The sequence below is a fragment of the Mastomys coucha genome, chromosome X (genome assembly GCF_008632895.1).
Source record: "Mastomys coucha isolate ucsf_1 chromosome X, UCSF_Mcou_1, whole genome shotgun sequence".
NCBI lineage: Eukaryota > Metazoa > Chordata > Mammalia > Rodentia > Muridae > Mastomys > Mastomys coucha.
The window spans coordinates 130,377,448-130,383,845 of NC_045030.1; the positions used below are offsets into that span (position 1 = coordinate 130,377,448).

General features: G+C 42.0%; 1 protein-coding gene across 1 annotated transcript in view; it reads right to left on the reverse strand.

Annotated features, from left to right (window-relative positions):
• The window catches only part of Slc25a53 (solute carrier family 25 member 53), a 54,907-nt gene extending 50,089 nt beyond the window's left edge, over window positions 1-4,818 (reverse strand). The window contains exons 1-3 of the mRNA XM_031376749.1: window positions 3,007-4,818; window positions 619-768; window positions 275-521 (exon numbers count right to left, since the gene is read on the reverse strand). The gene's annotated coding sequence lies outside the window, so the exon portion shown is untranslated. The remainder of the gene's footprint in view (window positions 1-274; window positions 522-618; window positions 769-3,006) is intronic.
• Between the last annotated feature and the right edge of the window lie 1,580 nt (window positions 4,819-6,398).

The following is a 6,398-nucleotide window of genomic DNA, read 5'->3' on the forward strand; positions in this document are numbered from 1 at the left end:
CTCAGAAATCCACCTGCCTCTGCCTCCCAAGTGCTGGGATTAAAGGTGTGCGCCACCACCGCCCTGCCGAGACTTTTACTTTTTTACATCCAGAGTTTTGGGTTTTTTTTTGTTTTGTTTTGTTTTTTTTAAACTAAGGAGACATAACCACATGCCTAATCACCTCAGAAAGGGCACTTGCAACAGTCTAAAGTAACCACTGCACCAAAGTCAGGCTTGTTGAACCAGTTTTTACTGAACCTACTAACAGCAACACCGGGGAGGAGGTACTTACAAGGAGCATAAGTGACTCAAAAGCAGCTCCATCACCCAAGCCCACCGCAACATAAAAGCAGCTGATAACCCTGGGGGCACTTTCCAGTTTGCCGGTAGCTCATCCCTGTGAAGCCCGCTTTTCCACACCGAGCAATTGTGTATTCCTTTTCATACCGCTAGGAAGGCCCTCAAAAAGTCTTCCAATGTTTCTGTTCTCCTAGACATCTGCTGCTCACGAGACTTCTCACATCCTCCTGGGCACGTTTCTACTTGGAAGAAACCATCAAAACAAAATAAGCGGTGCATATGTGCCTACAGTATATGGGATCCCATGCGGACACATGCCCGCACATTCACACTTACCCTGCCACACCAAGGGAAGGAAACTCTTCCATTTGCAACAGCATACAAGAAACTTGTATGAAGTGAAAACAGCCAGGCCTACACAGAAGGACACAATTTCAATCTTCTCCAAGCCAAACATATTCGTGGTAGCAGAGCTGAATGATGTACCTGCAGAGTATCGAGAATGGAGATTAAGGAAAAAGGAAAGATGGTAATCAAAATAGGCTCAATCTTCAATTAGACAAGAGGAATTTTTGAGATCACTGCACAGGATGGGGATTACTAACAACAGGGTGCTACACATTTCAAAATTGCTAAAGAAACACTTCAAATCTTAATATTAGAAACCCCAGTATTTTAGGTGTCAGATAAGTTAGTTCTCTTGATTTCATCATTCCATATCGTGCACATATACTGTGAACCCCAGATACATATAGAACTTTTTCTTTTCTTTTCTTTTTTCCCCAAACAGGGTTTCTCTGTGTAGCCCTGGCTGTCCTGGAACTCAGTCTGTAGACCAGGCTGGCCTCTAACTCAGAAATCCGCCTGCCTCTGCCTCCCAAGTGCTGGGATCAAAGGCGTGCGCCACCACTGCCTGGCCATATATAACTTTTCAATGTACAAGAAAATAGTGTAAAAAAAGTCAAAAGTTTCTGTACACTGTGAAAAGAAAATGTATTTAAATGCCTTCCTCTCTAGTGGGCTATCATTCGCATCTGACTAGCCTTCCCTACAGAGGTCCTGTGTAAGAGGAGCTAGGGCTCAGGATTACTAAGGAAATGTCATTCTCAGAGTGAGAATGAACCACAGCCAATAGCCCTTTTCCCTGACACCAGGAGCAATACTAATCTCCTTGTACTGATTAGGGAAGCCACAACTTATTCCACAAATGCCCATTTCTTGAATTTTATTTCCTTTTTCTTTTCTCTTTTACCACCACTGAGGAAAATGTGAGACAAACTATGAACTTCTGGTTCCCCAGATTCTGCCAACATCATAGGTACACTAAAATTTATAGGAGCTGAAGAAATGGCTCAGCAGTTAAGAACACTTGTCGAACTTCTAAAGGGCCTGAGTTCAGTTCCCAGCACCCTCATCAGGTGGCTCACAACGGCCTATATATATATAACCTCAGCTTCAGAGGATCCTACCCCTCTGGCCTCTAAGGGTGCTGGCACTCATGGGCACATACCCACACAGAAGACACAAACACCAACACATATAATATTTAAGACAACCTTTAAAAAAATTCATGTTCATATCTATGTGTATACATATATAATGCAGTTTTAGCAATTGATTTATGTTAATGTAGAACATCATTCTCACCCAGCCCAGGCTTTTACGGCTGTGGGCTAGTATCATTTTCAGGTTCTCCAATGTCCGCTGTGTATAGTAAATCGGGAGAATAGTAACGGCATTTCCAGGGATTTTATTTGTAATTAACATTCAGGTACTCACCCTAACGCTGGTCAACCCAGCCCTTTGTACTGTTGGTTTGGAGGCGCAGAGAAATTTAAGAAGCACTAACTCAGTCGGCCTGAACTACAGTTGTTTCTCTGGTGAACAAAGGAGGGGTGGGATTATTCAAAATAATTTATATTGTGCTTAGAGTTTGGGGAAGGTACACCCTTCACAGTTGCAAATTTGGAAAAAGAAAAAGTGAATGATTTCAAATTTTAATGTGAGCTAAGCTCATCCCCGAGTTCCTGTTTTGCTTTCCTGATTAGAGATTATAGGCTCTACACGAAATAGGAAACTCGATCCTATCATCAAAAAAAAAAAAAAAAAAAATAGACTCTTCCACAGGGGTCCTGCTATTATGTGGGCCAGAGTTAAGCTGTTTTTAGACAAAAGTTATACCCTGTCAGGCCAAGTTGGTACACAGAAACGTAACTTTGTCAGAAATATGAATAAAGGAAAGTTTCACCGTATTTTAATACTGAAATATGTTTATGCCCCACACTGAAGTCTCAGATTTCTCCGAGATAAATCTTCCTGACACCATATGCATCATCCTACAAACCATTATTTTTATGTCTTGCTACAAAGCAGATGGCAACTGGTAGGCTGCAAAGAGCAAAAATAAAGTGTTACTCCTTTGGCTCATCCAGAGCTTCAAACACATTACTCACAAGAGCAGCCAGTCTGGTACTCCAAAACCAAGACACTAAATTCATTCTATCTAGACACAACTCAGATAAGTATATTCTGGCCAGCACTTACTGATTTGTTGATATTCCCTTAATCTGCACACTGCTGCCCTCCCTTAGACTCTGTTAGCTGCTCACCAGTAATAACCTGAAAATGCTCCAGTTTCATCAACACACCAGAAACATTGATATGCTGCCCCCTTATGAGACTACATTGCTGGTTCTGTCCCTTCCCCTTCGTCCTTGTAGTCACCTTTCACTTTGGCTCCTCAGTGTCTGTCGGCTGCACTCAGGTAGCTGGGTGTGGCTTGCAACATCCTTTCTTCTGCCCTGGCTGGTCTCATTGTCTCTGCCCAAAGACCTCAGGGAAGGATGCTAATCAACTAGAAGCTTACACCAGATACAGAGGCAGGAAATAACAGCACACATTCCTCTTCCAACCTTCAACCTTGGTTTGACCCTGTGGAGTTCCTGAGCATTGGTGGGTCAAACGGTTCCTGAACCCAGGCATCTTTTATGCTTAAACATAAAAAATGCCAGGCCTACCCCACTTTTATTTGTTAACGTTTCCACAAATCTGTATTTGAGGTACATTTGTACCATCACTGAAGTAGGAATAATTCACTTTCCTCTTCAGTGAGCAGTAGTATATCGTGAGCCATTTTAGCTGCTGATTCAACCCCTGCTTTCAATGTACTATGTTTAATGTATTAACCCCAGCACTGCAGCTTTTTTTTTTACTTGACTTTCATCATATTCCTAAGCAGTAGAGATGTTTCATGATATTAATTTCTGCTACAGAATCCTTAGGATTATAATATCCTTCTATTATGTTTGTGCTTTTTGTTGTCATGGTTGTTTTATTTTTAGGTAGGAAGTCAACATGTATCCCTGCCTGCCAACAATCCCACAGTTGTCTTTGGACTACATCATAGTCCAAGCCGTCTGGTTTGTTAGAGCCCCACTCCTCTACTCTAAAACAATGAACCAGGAAGGAAGAAAACAACATGACATTATCTCAAAGATTTTTGGATTTGGACCCCAAAGCAACCAAAGTAACCATAGATAAACAGGACTATTCCAAATTAAGGCACTTCTGCATAGCAAAGCAAACAAGAATATAGACACAACATCCAGAAAGAAACTTGAAATATACCATAGTACTAAGAGGTTTGATAGCAGTATAAGGAACTCAACTCTATACACAGTAGGAAAAAAACAATTTCAAAATGACTAGAAAACCTCAATAGACTTCTAACAGACCCCCAGACCTTAGCACCATTCTGACCTTCAAACCCAACAAGCAGGCCCTAACACCTGCTGAAATGGGAACAGAGACCTAATCCATCAAAGATCTAAGTCTGTAGTTCCAAGAAAGTACCAAAATGTAGTAACACTGTGGTTTGGTTTTTGTTGTTGTTGTTTTGTTTTGTTTTTTGTTTTTGTTTTTTTGGCTTCTGTAGTTCTACTTCTTGCTATCTGAAGTGTGACAACCAGGATGTGGGTTTTTTGTGCATAAAAGACAAAGGGCTGTAAGAATCAGGGCTGAATGATTTGGGCAAGTTCCTAGTGCAGCCTCCAGCTGGCAAGAAAGACTTTCTTTTCAGCATTAAGAGCATCTTCTGGTGGTCTCTCCTATCGTTACCATTATCACTGTTGGTAGAATTATAAATACCTGATTTATTTGTATTTTTGTTTGTTTGTTTGTTTTTGTTTCAGGCAAGGTCTCTTTTGCCTTTAAATTGATCTTCCTTTCTCTGCTTCCCAGGTGCTGAACTTACAGGCATATGATACCAGTCTCTAGTAATGATAAGCTGTTTCTATTATGCTGGGGAGATAGGTCACTCAGTAAGTGCTTGCCACACAGGCAAGAGGACCTGAGTTCAACCCCCAGAACTTATCTAAAACTACAGTGTATGCTGCTCCTACCACTGTGGAGGGGCGAAGTGGGGAGATACACAAATCCCTGGAACTTCTTGGATAGCTAGCCTAGCTTAACTGGTGAAATCCCAGGCCCGTAGGAGACCCTATCTCAAAAAACAAGGTGAACCGGGGTGTGGTGGTGCACACCTTTAGTCCCAGCCTAAAGCAGAGGCAGACACAGGCAGATCCGTTTTAAGTTTGAGACCAGACAAAGCTACATAAGACCTTGTCTCAAGAGCCGGGTGGTGGTTGGCGCACACCTTTAATCCCAACACTTGGGAGGCAGAGGCAGGTGAATTTCTGAGTTCGAGGCCAGCCTGGTCTACAGAGTGAGTTCCAGGACAGCCAGGGCTACACAGAGAAACCCTGTCTCAAAACAAAACAAAACAAAACAAAACAAAAAAGACCTGGTCTCAAAGAACAAACAAGCAAACAAAATTGAGGTGGATGGTGCTTAAGGAATGACACAAGGTTGACTCTTGTCATACACAGGTATCAGTATGCATGAACAAATATATTTTTTTCATGCCACATATAAATAAAATCCATTTGGGAGTGTTCTGGGCTTCCTACAGCTCCCCATTGGTATAGGTCCCCAGGAATTAGGATCCCCACAATACCACATTGGTAGTAGGAATAGATCAATCCAAAGGCCCTGGTACCTGGGACTTGGTACAGGGAAGAAAACTCACTACCCAGTTCTTGTAACCTGAGACTAAAAGTCAACCTATGGACATATAGTTCCTGATATTTGCATCATATTTTCTATAATCTGTAACACTGCTATGGGCCAGGTAGAGACAGACTGAGAAGGTCTCTGCTCAGTTTTAATTAAAACTGTGATGAAATTCAATCCTGTATACATATATATTTTTCTTGTTAATGTAAGGGAGCAAGTTAATCCTGTTCAGCAGGAACATGACTTGGTAATTAGAACTGAAGCATGCCAGTAACACTTTCAAGTTTCTATGTCACCTCTGTTGCAGGCTGTGGTCAAATGTTTGGCAGGCACTGTGGCATAAAGCTGTGGTCTAGAAAATGTACTGACTGGGCCACATTCATAACTAAGGTAATACACATGTGAGACACAGGTTGGTTAGGGGTGGTGGCTCAAGAGTTTTCCAAGGATAGCCCTATGGGAAGTGCCGTTTCCTGCAAATTGTCAGAAATTTAAATACTAGGAAGCATCCCCCCACACACACACACACAAAGAATGAAAGAACTCTTATTAGTGAAGCAGCAGTCTGTGTCTAAACAAGTCCCTCAGAGAAGTAGAATGCCTGGAAAAATGTAAGAAGCAGTTACCTGCTTCATCCTTGCTTCTCTCATTAATAAAGCATCAAGATGTCTGGCCATTCAGAATCTTTGGTCCTACTCTTGAATAGCAAATTCTCTCACCAACAATAAACTACTTTTGGCCTTAAGTATTACTTGACCGCCCCCACTCCCCATTCGGGCTAAATAGCAGCACCAGGAGCAAACAGCTCTGAGGAGAAAAGGCCTGCAAGAAAAGTTTGCTTTTTTTTTTCCCCCAAAAGATGTGAAAGCCATCCGATCAAAGAGATCAAAGAGAGAGCACTCAGCCAACCCTTTCCCCAGGGCACTCTCCAGGTCCCTAACTCTTTGTGCTCTAACTGTTCCAATTCAAATGTAAATGACAGTTAAAAAGAATGTGAAGGGTAAAAATAAACTCTACTTCCTCCCGCCCTCCCACGGCAGACT